Source organism: Procambarus clarkii, chromosome 22, assembly GCF_040958095.1.
Source record: "Procambarus clarkii isolate CNS0578487 chromosome 22, FALCON_Pclarkii_2.0, whole genome shotgun sequence".
Classification (NCBI taxonomy): domain Eukaryota; kingdom Metazoa; phylum Arthropoda; class Malacostraca; order Decapoda; family Cambaridae; genus Procambarus; species Procambarus clarkii.
In genome coordinates this window covers 1,990,003-2,004,742 of record NC_091171.1, presented here as the reverse complement: position 1 = coordinate 2,004,742, position 14,740 = coordinate 1,990,003, and positions in this window count along the sequence as shown.

Here is a 14,740-nt window from a genome sequence, read left to right as displayed (position 1 = left end):
TTTCCTTGCATTTACTTGGGTTGAACTTTAGTAGTCATTTGTTGGACCATTCATTCAGTCTGCCTAGGGCATCTTGTAGCCTCATACTGTCTTCCAATGTTTTAATCCTCCTCATAATTGTTGCATCATGAGCAAACATTGAGAGGAACGATTCTATACCTTCTACATATATCAGAAACAGTATAGGTCCAAGGACTGAACCCTGCGAGACTCCGTTGGTGACGTCTCGCCAATCTGAGACCTCACCCCTCACAGTGACTCGTTGTCTTCTGTTGCTTAGGTACTCCTTAATCCAATGGAGTTCCTTCCCTTTCACTCCAGCCTGCATCTCCAGCTTTTTTACTAGCCTCTTGTGTGGTACTGTGTCAAAGGCTTTCTGACAATCCAAAAATATACAGTCTGCCCACCCCTGTTTTTCTTGCCTGATTTTTGTTGCCTAGTCGTAGAATTCATTTAATCCTGTGAGGCAGGACTTGCCAGGGTCACGACCTAACACAAATAATAATGAGTAATTATGTTATTATGTTCTATTTTGTTATATATCATATAAATACATTGTCCAATATTATTATAAGTTACTTTCAACAATGTCCAAACAAATTTTTTTAGGGGATTTTTTTTTAGTTTTTAGTTTTTCCCCTTTGTTCATTATTTGAATTTGTTTCAACCTTAACATCCAGGAGAATGCTTGCCCTTCCATAACTATGTGAAGCCAGAATTAAATTGGTCAACAAATAAATAAGTTACAACTCTCAGAACTTGGGTACATATAGTGCGCACAGCTGACTGTTCTACAATCTACAATTCTATCGAATTGATTTTTCATAAACTCTAAACGTTTGTAGCTATAATTTTTTGTTGTCTAAATTGGCGCATTTTTCAAGTGCCATATTGCCATTTCCTTTTTACAGTAAACTGTAAACCTATATTCTAAATATCTGAAGATCATATGCTATTCTGAGAGCTTAATAACACCAAATGAACAGTTGGTGATATTTTATATTTTTGCAGCTGATTTCAAAATCTGAAGTTTTCAATATTCAATTGTATAATTACTTTTTATTTTCTTGTTTTTCAAGTTACACTGGTATCATTTAGACAATGTTGGAACATTTGCCTAGTAGATTATGCACAAAATATTTGAAAGAGCTTCAGAAAATTTAAAAAACTGAGTTCAATGTCACACATCTTATGACATTTTGCGCAGTTTATGGATTAAATATATATATATATATATATATATATATATATATATATATATATATATATATATATATATATATATATATATATATATATATATATATATATATATATATATATAGAGGGCTGAATATGTTGTTGTATGTTGTATATATGTTGTATGTTGAATATGACCGAAATGGTAAGATTAATAATTCTAACCCGAATTTTCTCAATATTTCATATGTTTTTCTTCACTGTCGGAGGTAATAAACATAACAATTCTCCAAAATTCATTTTTTAATTGTCTGACGCCTGAACGCGTTTCGTAATTCGTATTACATTTTTAAAGACTTAATTTACACATTGTTGTTTGTTGTTCCAGATTTAGCTACTCAGAACGAAGTGTCCATGTAGCACAAGCTATGGTGAGCCCGTGCTGATAATTTACACACAAATTCTTCGTGCTTATACTCTATTGGATGAGGTGACATGGTACAAATGTTTTGGGTGAGGTGACAAAGACAAGACAGAACACAAAACAATGGGTAAAAATTGGATAAGTGAACATATGAATAGAAGTAACTGCAGAAGGCCTATTGGCACATACTTCTTCTTGCTGCTTCCATATTGGTTCGGGGTCTTGAAGTGGGTAGAATGTAGTTGTGCTTTAATTGGCTGTTAATTGCTGGTGTTGACTTTTTGAGGTGTAGTTCCTCGCTGATGTCGAGTCTCCTGCTATCGCCGTACCTATCGATGATTTCTGTGTTGTTTGTTAAGATTTCTCTGGTGATGATCTGGTTGTGAGAATTCTCACAACCAGACCATCACCAAAGAAATCTTAACAAACAACACAGAAGTAAGTAAGTAATTATCAAAAGAAGGCACCAAACCGGGAAGGCTATGTAGCACCATCAAATACGCAAAATAATCAGAGGGTGCTAAATATCACCAAGGATGCCAATACGAGAACAAAAACGCATAAGGCGAACGATATCAAAAGTATCCGAGTCACCAAGAATTCTATCGAGGGACAGGTGACCGCGAGGGGCGATCGGAAAGCAAGACACACGCTCGTCCTGGAAGTCAGGACATTCAAGAAGGACATGCACGACCGTAAGAGGGACAATGCAACTAGGACAATAAGGAGCAGGGCGGCGCTCCATCAAGTGACCATGGGTTAAGCGAGTATGGCCAATACGCAACCTCGCCAGAGCTGTTTCCCACCGCCGGTTACGGTGGAAGGAGGACGGCCACGAGGAAACACAACATTTAAGAGTACGTAGCTTGTTATCAGTAACAGACGACCAAGAAGCCTGCCAACGGGTAAGGACTGAGGAATGGATAACCGAGTAAAAGTCGGAATAAGGAATGCCTTTACGAGAGATGGGACAAGAGCGGACAGCTTCCTTGGCGGCAGCATCCGCACGCTCATTTAAAGACACACCAATATGGCTGGGAACCCAACAAAACTCAACCGACTTAAATTTACTGTGAACAAGAAACAGCCAATGCTGGATCTCGACAACTACTGGATGGACCGGATTAAAGGACCCGAGAGCCATGAGGGCACTACGAGAGTCAACAACAACTACAAAGGAAGACTGACAACGAGAAAGCAGGAGACGAAGAGCATAGAGAATAGCATAAAGTTCCGCTGTAAAGATGCTAGTCTCCGGAGGTAAGCGACACATATAAGTGCGATCAGGAAAAACAACAGAGTAGCCAACACCGTCCGCTGACTTAGACCCATCAGTGAAGACAGAAACGGAGCGGGAGTGAGAAGAAAAGTGCTCGAGGAAAAGGCGTTTTAGAACCGTAGGAGGGGTAAAAGCTTTAGGGATACGGGTCAAGGATGTACAAAACCGCGGAAGAGGGACCCTCCACGGGGGCAAAGAAGGAACAACACGAGGAGAAACACCAGAAATACGAACGGAAAGAGAATCCTGTAGGCGAGATAACCGGACAGAAAGAGGGAGGTGGTGAAGAGGAACAGGAACCGCAGGAGGGGTAAAAGTTAAAGCACGACAGAGGCGAGAGGAAGGATGTTGTAAGGACCGCGCAAGATAGCGAAGGCAGTAGCGATCACGGCGGTCCTGGAGAGACAGGAAGCCAGTGTAAACATACAAGCTAAGGATGGGAGTCGAACGAAAGGCACCAGAACTGAGGCGCAACCCAGTATGGTGCAAAGCATCAAGACGGCGAAGAGTAGAAAGAGAAGCAGACGAGTAAGCAGGGCAACCATAATCGAGCTTAGACAGGACGAGAGAGGAATGTAAAGCAAGGAGAGTGCGCCTATCAGCCCCCCAAGAAGTATGGGACAAGACCCGAAGGAGGGTAAGGGCCTTAGAGCACTCAACACGGAGGTAAGAGATATGGGGAGACCAAGACAAACGAGTGTCAAGGAATAACCCCAAAAGCTTCGCGGAATCTTTGTATTCAAGGGGATGACCATAAAGTGACAAAGAGGGACGAAGAACAACCCGTTTCCGCGTAAAAGTCATGGCACAAGTCTTAGAAGTAGAGAACTTGAAGCCATGATCTGTGGCCCAAGACGACATGGCATCAATTGCAAGTTGAAGCCGGCGTTGAAGGAGAGGCGAATCATCACCCTGACAACAAAGGGTAAGATCATCGACATAGAGAGTGGAGAAGACACCAGAAGGAAGAGAGGAAAGAAGACCATTGAGGGCAACCAGAAAAAGAGTAGTGCTCAGAACACTACCCTGGGGCACACCTTCGTATTGCTGAAAAGAGGCAGAGAGAGCGGTACCAAGCCGCACCCGAAAGGAACGAAGAGAGAGGAAGCTGCGGAGAAAGAGAGGGAGATGACCACGAAGGCCAAAAGAATGAAGTTGAGATAGGATATGATAACGCCAAGTGGTGTCGTAAGCCTTTTCCAGGTCAAAAACGACGGCAACAACGGAGGTCTTCGCAGCAAAAGCAGTACGAATATAGACCTCCAAGTTCACCAGGACATCTGTCGTGCTGCGGCACTTGCGGAAACCAAATTGAGAAGGGGAGAGGAGGTGATGGTGTTCCAGGAACCACATCAGACGAACGTTAACCATACGTTCAAAGAGTTTGCAGACACAACTTGTGAGAGCAATAGGGCGAAAGTCCTTAGGGGAAGTACCCAGAGACCCCGGTTTGCGAACAGGGAGGACAACGGCATCGAGCCAGTCCTCAGGGACTGACGACGACTCCCAGATCCGATTATACAGACTCAGTAAATACTGAGACGTGCTCGGAGGGAGATGGCGAAGCATCTCATAATGAATACCATCGGAGCCCACCGCCGTAGAACCGCAGAGGGCCAGGGCAGAACGAAGTTCAGAGAGAGAGAAGAGATCATTATAGGGAAGCTGAAGATGAGTGCAGAAATCTAAAGGACGAGACTCAAGGACAGGTTTACGAAGAAGGAATGATTGGGGAAGATGAAGACCAGAGCTAACAGAAGAAAAGTGGGAACCAGTTCGGAAGCGACATGCAACGGGTCCGCCACAAGAGTATCATGGAGGTGAAGGACCGGTGAAACATCGGGAACGAACTTACCCGCTATCTTGCGGATACGCTTCCAGATCTGGGCCAGAGGGGTTTCGGACGTAATTGTTGAGACATATGATGCCCAACATTCACGTTTAGCCGTACGGATGGCCCTACGGGCCACCGCACTCGCTTTCCGAAAGAAAAGAAAAGAATCGGTCGTCTGCCTACGGCGGTGCCTCTTCCAGGCTGCACGCTTACAGCGGACAGCCCGAGCACAGTCCGCATTCCACCAGGGAACGCACTTCCGTGGGCCCCGAGAGGAAGAGCGAGGAATAGAGCGGAGGGCAGCGTTGAAGACAGTGTCATGAAAAAGGAGGAGAGCGCGAGAGAGAGGCAGAAGGGAGAGGTGAGAGAGAGCAGCACTGAGGGTAAATAGGGTCCAGTCTGCCTTAGCAAACTGCCACCTAGGGAAAGAGAGGGAAGGGAGAAAAGAGAAAAAGGAAACAAGGATGGGGAAATGATCACTTCCATGGAGGTCATCAAGAACCTGCCACGTGAAATCTAAGTAAAGAGTAGAAGAGCAGAGAGAAAGATCAAGACAAAAAAGGGTGCGAGTCTGAGAGTCGAAATGAGTGGGCTCACCAGAATTCAGAAGAGACAGGGAAGAAGAGAGGAGAAACGGCTCAAGGAGGCGACCCCGGGTATTCGTCAGAACGTCACCCCAAAGAGAATGACGACAATTGAAGTCACCCAGCAGGAGCACAGGCTCCGGCAAGGAGTCTAGGAGGTGTTTCAAATCAGGATGAGAGAGCGGGACACTCGGGGGGAGATAAATGGAACAAACTGTGTACCATTTCCCCACAAAGATACGAGCAGCAGAACAATGGAGAGGCGAAGGAAAAAGTAAAGGAACAAAGGGAACATCAGCACGAATCAAGAGAGCAGAAGAATTAGAAGCCCCAGCAATGGCTGGGAGGGGGGGGGAGAGAAAGGAATAGCCACGAAAACGACCAGGACGAGCACCAAGCATTGGCTCCTGGAGACAGACACAAAGGGGCGAAAACCGCGAAATCAGAAGTTGGAGTTCGAGGAAATTGGCGTAATAACCTCGAACGTTCCATTGAAGAATGGACAACGACGAGAAGAGAAAGGACAAAAACAGAGAACAAGGAAGAAACAAAGGCGAAAGAGCAACAGAGCACGTTAAAGAATATCAGGGTCGGGATCAGGGTCAGCAAAGTCAGGGTTAGGGGGCATGGGTAAACTGAGCAAAGACAGAGGGAAGGAAACGGGAGAACAGATCAGAGGTGGGCGGGCGGGGTCCGGAGGAGGAGGAGGAGGAGGAAGAGGAGGAGACAACGGAGAGGAGCAGTCAAGGACAGCAGCAGGAAGAGGGAGAGTAGAAAGAGGGGAGCGCACCCCAGCAAGAGCAGCAACCGAAAGGGAAGCAGGGGCCAAAGAAACCTCCATAGCAGGAACAGGGGGCGCAACCACCGAAATGGGAGGGGAAGGAGCGAGAGAGGCAGAAGTAGAGGCCGAGGAAGAAAGCGAAACCTTCTTACCCGCCGGGGAGGAGGAAGGAGAGGAGCCAGGTTTACGCTTCTGACGTAAAGAGACAGGTGTTCCAGCAACCACGTACTGGGCAACAGATTCTACCGTCTCAACAGGAGAAGCTGAACGAGAGCACACATGACAGCCGTTTGGAAAGCGATGGACATCAGCCCGCACCGACAGGCGGCGGGGAGAGTCAAGAGATGGAGGGGAAGGATGGGAAGGAGGAACGGAGGGAGACGAGGAAAAAGACACAGGAGACACGACAGACCGGGTAGAAGGAAGGGGAACCCCAGACAGAGGACCAGGAGGAGGATACTTCGGGAGAGAACCCAAAGGAACAGAGGAGGGGGCAGTGGGCGCATCAGGGTCCAAGGCCCGGAAACGGTTGTGAGTCTGAGGAAGGTGGGAAGGACGAGGAGAGGAAGAGCGCAACACGCGAGCATAAGAGATATTAGCATAAGGCGGGAGCCGGCGAACCTGGCGTCTCGCCTCAGGAAAAGATAAACGCTCCCGGTGCTTCAAGTTGAGGACGGCTGCCTCAAGCTTGTAATGGACACACGCACGGGAGAAGGCAGGATGGGCCTCACCACAGTTGAGGCAACGAGCCTGGGGAGAAGTACACTCCGACTTAGAGTGACCTTTGCCACCACACAAAGGACAGAGAGAGACAGTCCCGGAGCAGCGGAGGGCACCATGCCCAAACCTCCAGCACTTGTTGCAGAGCCGAGGAGAAGGAATGTACTCCTGGACAGAGCACCTGGCACCAGCAAGAATGACAGAGGGTGGAAGGGTCCTACCATCAAAGGTAATCTTCACAACCCGGAGGGGTTGACGGCGACTACCACGAGGGGGACGAGTAAACGTGTCCACCTGGAGAATAGAATGGCCCTGGGCAGCAAGGATATGTCGAATATCGTCGTGGCAGTCGCGCAGGTCCCGAACGCCGGTCGAAACATGGGGCGGGAGCAGAATAGTGCCAACACTGGCATTCAACTGAGCGTTCTTCGAGACCCGAACAGGGGTCTCGCCAAGGCAGGATAAGGCAGCCAAGCGGGAAGCATCATCCTGAGAAGGAGCAGCAACGACACGTGTACCGAGACGAGTGGGGTTGAAAGTAATGGAGGCATCCATGGAATCAACGAGATGTCGATGGAGGGAGAAATCGTCAGGAGGCGCAGAATCAAGAGGTAGGAGATCAAAATATTTGGCCCACGAAGCGGGACCAAACAAGGCTTGATAGGTAGCAGAACTGGAAGGAATCAAGCGAGGGCGGCCGTGACGAGGACGGCGGTGAGAACCCCCAGAGAGAGAGGGGTTAAAAGGCGCAGTAGTTACAACTAGAGAAGGAGCCACGCCAGAGGACGAGGTATGCACCACTGGGGGCTTGGGGCTCGACCCAACCACAGAGGAGGGAGGGGAGCCAGGGGAAGGAGTCAGAGAGGCCAAAGGAGGAGCAAGGTCGGGGCCCAATGCAGCGGAGGCTACAGAGCCCGGTCTTCCAATACGGACCGACTCGGGGGCTTGGTCGCCCACCCCACGAGCCTGAGAAGGTAAACCAGAAGCAGCCGAAACAGGGGTTATCATCATTACGAAAAGAAGAATTCATTCACGAATGTGCCCCCACACCCACCATGGAGCCACAATTAGAGGCAGGACACCCAACAAGAAGCTATCGCCGATCTTGCCGGGGCCTCCTAGGGGTCCGTCGTGAGTATACGCCCCACAAACGCCACCTTAAGAAACCGACAGTCCGTCGAGATCGGGTTCAGTGACGAAAGGGGGATTGACAATAAAAGGTTCCCCTCGCTCTCGACGTCGGGTACTACAGTTCTATGGGTGCAAGAGTATGCCTCCTCAAGCACCCGGGCATCAAAATAGAAGAAGTCCAAGGGAAGAACCAGAACGAGCAATAGGTCGGCAGGAAACGGCAAGCAGATAGGAGAAGAGGGGGGAGAAAAACGAAACAGAAGGAAAAGGAAAAGATGCCCAGCAGAATTGGAGAGGACGGCAGCAGGAGCACAAGGCTAGAAAAGGACAGAGGACTGTCCCAAGGAGCATCACACTCCGACAGCCGCCCATGAAGCCCCACACGGCGACAATGAGCTGAGCGGGGAGGGGGAAACAACACAGAAATCATTGATAGATACAGCGATAGCAGGCGGCTTGACAGGAGCGAGGCACTACACATCAAAAAGTCAACACCAGCAATCAACGTTTGGAGTGTTTTTTACAAACGTTTGGAGTGTTTTTTGTTTTTCTGCACGTTAAGAGTGTTTTTGTGATTGTTAAGAGTGTTTGTTATTTTTTATGCTCGTTAATTTTCATTTAAGACGTTAAGCACATTTATATGCTTGCTAAGGACGTTTTTCCACTCGTTATGTGTGTTTTTTCGGTCATTGTGTTATTATTTATTTCTGCTCATTGCTTTTATGCTAGTTAAGTGCGTTTTAACGTACGTTAAGTGAGTTTTTACACTAGTTACATCTGTTTTTTTAAATTATGTTTAATGTTCGCTAAGTGTGTCTTGTGCTTGTTAAGTGTTTTATCGCTCATTAAGTTTGTTTCATGCTCGTATTTTTATCCTCATTAAGTGTCTTTTTATGTTCGTTAAGTGTGGTTTTAAGCACGTTAAGAGGAATTTTTACTTGTTAAGGGATTTTATATATTTGTTAAGTTTGTTTTTATGCTCATTAAGTGTGTTTTGTGCTTGTTAAGTGCGTTTTTATTCTTCTTAACTGAAGTTTTACTCTTAATAAATGTGTTTTTCTGCTCGTTAATTTGTTTTTCGCTCCTGAAGTGTGTTTTCATGTTTTTTTGCTCGTTATTTTTTCGATCATTAAGTGTATTTTTATGTTCGTTAAGTGTGTGTGTGTTTTCCTCAATAAGTTTACTTTTATGCTCGTTAAGTGTATTTTTTACACTTATAGAAATTTCGGCCTTAATTCCTTTTTCGTGATCTGAAATTGTCACATTATTCATCACGTGTTAATTTCTTTATGATTTACCAGCAAACACACACACACACAGTTGAGGTCAGACAGCCGCGGCGGTCAGAAGGGTCTGGGAAGCTCTTGCGTAGCTAGTGAATTGGGGGGAATAATCAGTGTATATGCGTATATGAGTGTATATGAGTGATTGAATAACTAGTAAGCTCACTCAAACCACAAGAAAGTGAAGAAAAACAGTACAAACACCACCACTGAAAATAAGTGTTGAGTACATCGTGATATTGTGAAATTGTGGAGCCGGAGTGACCTCACCAGCTGTGACGCGGGACGCAGCGACCTCACATCTTGACCAGCCGCGTGGAGTACTTTCTCGCCTGTTTGTGCTGCAGATTGTGCAAAGTATTGAGGAGCGCCTTTTTGGCTAGGTTGTTACTGCAATGACAAGATCAGGAAGGGGTTCAAGGTCAATCACCAGCAGGGATGAGGAGGAGGACAGATTTATAGACAAATTAATAGGGAAATTTGTATAGAGAAGGAGCGATTGGATGGAGGATCTAATCCAAGGGATTAAAAGCGAGTTATTTCAGCAAATACAGGATGCGGTAGAGAGGCAGAAACAAGAACTTATGCTCTATATTCAGGAAGAGATTAGGAAGGGAAGAGAGGACTAGGAGAGGGAATGTGCTCAGATCACAAACGAATTAGGAAGGATTAACAACATGGCTAAGGACAGAGGATTAGTGGGGGATGGGTTAGTGACTGCGGTTGGGATGGAGAATCTCCAGGGGACAGGCTACCAGCATGACAATGAATTACTGAGGAGACGGTCTATTATAATACATGGATTATTCGAATCTGGGGGACCAACAAGACAAGAGAGAATAGAGACGGAAAAATATGAATTGCATGAGATATTGAGATGTATTGGAGCATTAATGGCAGAACACGAGGTGGATATCAGCCGGCGGGTTGGACCTTACAATTGTACCAAGAATAGACCTGTTCTGGTGCAATTCTCCAATGAGGAGGCTGTGGAGTACATAATGAGGAACAAGCATTTACTCAGAGGAAGTGAAACCCATTACAATGTGTTTATAGATAAATTTATGACGAAAGATGAGCAAATAGCCCTCAAGAATAGATGGCAAGCACGACACCGAACTAGCCTCTCAGGTAGTCTCACCTCCCAGGTCACATCCCAGGTCACCTCCCAGGCCACTTCCCAGGTCACCTCCCAGGTCACCTCCCAGGTCACCTCCCAGGTCGCATCCTCCCCAACTCAGCCCTCCTATACCTCCCCCCTGCCTCAGCCCCCCAAAACCCCCCTGCTTCATCCCCCCAAAACCCCCCTGTCCCTTCCACATTTGCACCTCTCCAACGATTCCCCAGCCCCTGCTACATCACACTTGTCAACGACCCTAGTGGGTCAAGCCATGCCCTCCCCAAACCCACCTTCCCATCCCCCCTCCCCTACTACCCCTTCCTACTCCCCTGCCCCTTCTACCTCATTGCCTTCAATTCCATCTACTCCATCCCAGCTTCCACTGCACCCCTCTTACACTCACCCCCAAACCCCACCCAACCCTCACCCCTCCTATGCACCTCCAGCCCACATTTAACCCCCTCACCTTGTGACCCCCTAACACCTTCCCCCATCTCCCTCTTCCCCTCTTCTACCCCAAAACCCCCACCTACCCCCGATTCCCCCCTAACTAATACACCCCTCTCTTCCACTCCCAGCACCCATGCTCCATTCTCCTCTCAGCCCTCTGCCCTCAATATCCCTCTCCCCCAACCTCTCAACCTCTATCTGACTCTCAGTCTCACTCTATTTCTCAACCCCCCTATGCTATTCAGACCCCTAACTTTCAGACCCATTATGCCCTTCCTACCCCCCTAGATGCCCAGACCCCATTCGCCTACCAGGCCCTCCCAGGCATCCCCTAGCACCCCCCCCCATTCACCCCCACAGCCCCCACTCGCCCCCCAGACACCCCCCAGTCCCCCCCAGATCCCCAGTGAAAGGGGGAACTCTGACACCCGAGTTTCCAAGAAGAGTCTCAAGGTTTGGTACACCAATGCTGATGGAGTAGCCAATAAAGCAGAAGAGATAAAAGAAAGAGTTAGTGAGGCAGACCCAGACATAGTGGCAATAGTGGAAACTAAAATAAATGGCATGATCTCGGATGCAATCTTTCCAGAGGGGTACCAGGTGATAAGAAAAGAAAGGACACAGAGACAGGGAGGAGGAGTGGCACTCCTAATAAAGCGGAAATGGAAGTTTGATGAGCTGGAAAATCCGGGTACCAATGAAAGCACGAGCTTCATACATGGAACTCTGACAGTGGATGGGAAGAAGATTGTTATCTTGATACTCTACAATCCCCCACCAAACAGTAGAAGACCCAGGCAGGAGTACGAGGACAGCAACAAGACATGTATAGATAAACTGCAGAGGGCAGCAACTATAGTGCATAGAATGAGAGCGAAGCTGCTGGTCATGGGGGACCTAAATCACGGAGAGATAGATTGGGAAACGAGGAATCCCCATGGCGGGGAGGAGACCTGGGGAGCGAAGCTGGTAGACGTTATTGACAGGAATTTCCTAACACAGCATGTGAAGGAAGATACTAGGGAAAGAGAAGGGGATACGCCCAGCCTATTAGATCTCATTTTCACTCAGAATATAGAAGACATCGAGCAGTTGGAACATGAAATACCACTAGGAGCCAGTGACCATTGTGTCCTAGTCTTTGACTACATGATGGAGCTTAAAATTGTGACCAAAGGACAAGAGGTCCGGGAAAGGAGACTTGATTACAGAAAAGGGGACTACAGAAGAATAAGGGACTACCTGGGAGAAGTGCAGTGGGAGGAAGAACTTAGAGGAAAAACAGTGCAAGGTATGATGAACCAAGTCATATTGAAATGCAAGGAGGCTGAAGAGAGATTTATTCCAACAATAAAGGAAAAAGGCAGGAGGGAATATAATAACCCATGGTTTAATAGACAGTGTCAGGAAGCAAAAGTGAGAAGCAGGAGGGAGTGGAGGAAGTACAGAAGACAAAGGACAGAGGACAACAGGATTAGATGTAACAGAGCTAGGAATGATTACATTAACATAAGACGAGTGTCGGAAAGAAATTATGAGAATGATATTGCAGTCAAAGCGAAAAAGCAACCAAAATTACTACATAGCCAAATAAGAAGGAAGATGTCGGTAAATGACCAAGTGACAAGACTGAGGAAAACAGAAGGGGCATATACAGAAAGCGACAAGGAAATCTGCGAGGTACTGAATGCAAATTTCCATGGAGTGTTCACAACCGAGCCTGAGCAGCTCCCATTGTTAGAAGCGATTACCCTAGATGAAAGACTATCAGATATAGAGGTGACAGCAGAGGAGGTAATGAAACAGTTGACAACACTGGATGCAAATAAAGCTGTTGGACCAGACAAAGTATCACCGTGGATACTTAAAGAGGCAGCGCAGGCTCTCAGCGTGCCTCTGGCAATGATCTTTAATGAGTCACTTATGTCGGGAGAATTGCCCAGTTGCTGGAAGGAGGCAAATGTCGTACCGATTTTCAAGAAAGGTGATAGGGAGGAGGCACTTAACTACAGACCCGTATCACTGACAAGCATCCCCTGCAAAATACTTGAAAGAATAATTAGGCTAAGACTTGTTGAGCACCTGGAGAGCATTGGGTTTGTAAACAAGCACCAACATGGGTTCTGGACAGGGAAATTATGCCTAACAAACCTTTTAGAATTCTATGATAAGGTAACAAGGATAAGGCAGGACAGAGAAGGCTGGGCAGACTGCATATTTCTTGACTGCCAAAAGGCCTTTGATACAGTACCGCACATGAGACTGCTATACAAACTTGAGAGGCAGGCAGGAGTAAGCGGAAAGGCCCTAGTATGGGTGAAGAACTACCTAACAGGAAGGAGCCAGAGGGTAATGGTAAGGGGCGAGAAGTCGGACTGGCGCACAGTAACAAGTGGAGTACCTCAAGGATCGGTGCTGGGACCAATCCTCTTTCTAATTTACGTAAATGATATGTTTACAGGAGTGGAATCATACATGTCAATGTTTGCGGATGACGCAAAATTAATGAGAAGAGTTGTGACAGACGAGGATTGTAGGATCCTCCAAGAGGACTTAAACAGGTTGCAGAGATGGTCAGGGAAATGGCTAGTGGAGTTTAACACCAGTAAATGTAAAGTTATGGAAATGGGATCAGGTGATAGGAGACCAAAGGGACAGTACACAATGAAGGGGAACAGCCTACCTGTAACGATTCGAGAAAGAGACCTGGGAGTGGATGTGACACCTAATCTAACTCCTGAGGCACATATAAATAGGATAACGACAGCAGCGTACTCTACACTGGCGAAAATTATAACTTCATTCAGAAACCTAAATGAGGAGGCTTTTAGGGCACTTTACACTGCCTATATGAGACCCGTCTTAGAGTATGCCGCGCCATCATGGAGCCCCCACCTGAAGAAACACATAAAGAAACTGGAGAAGGTTCAGAGGTTTGTGACGAGGCTTGTCCCAGAGTTACGAGGGATGGGATATGAAGAGCGTCTGACGGAACTGAACCTTACGACACTAGAGAAAAGAAGGGAGAGAGGAGATATGATAGGGACATATAAAATACTCAGGGGAATTGACAAAGTGGAAATAGATGAAATGTTCACACGCAATAATAACAGAACGAGGGGACATGGGTGGAAACTGGAAACTCAGATGAGTCACAGAGATGTTAGGAAGTTTTCTTTTAGCGTGAGAGTAGTGGAAAAATGGAATGCACTTGGGGAACAGGTTGTGGAAGCAAATACTATTCATAATTTTAAAACTAGGTATGATAGGGAAATGGGACAGGAATCATTGCTGTAAACAACCGATAGCTGGAAAGGCGGGATCCAAGAGTCAATGCTTGATCCTGCAAGCACAAATAGGTGAGTACAAATAGGTGAGTACACACACCTATGCCCTGAGTACAGGGCGCCTAGTGGCTGAATGGACAGCGCTCTGAATGTGTAGATCTAGGGACCTGGGATCGATCCTGTGTCATGGCGGAAACAAATGGGCAAAGTTTCTTTCACCCTGATGCCACTGTTACCTAGCAGTATATAGGTACCTGGGAGTTAGACAGCTGCTACGGGCTGCTTCCTGGGTGCTTCATACACACACACACCTTAGCACACACACACACACAAATATGTTAGACTTAAAAAGGCTAACATAGTTCCAGTCTACAAAAGTGGAAGCAGGGAAGACCCCCCTCAATTATAGACCTGTATCATTGACAAGTGTAATAGTCAAAATATTGGAAAAAATAATTAAAACTAAATGGGTAGAACACCTGGAGAGAAATGATATAATATTAGACAGATAGTATGGTTTTCGATCTGGAAGATCCTGTGTAACGAATTTACTCAGTTTCTATGATCGAGCCACAGAGATTTTACAGGAAAGAGATGGTTGGGTTGACAGCATCTATCTCGACCTAAAAAGCCTTTCGACAGAGTTCCACATAAGAGGTTGTTCTGGA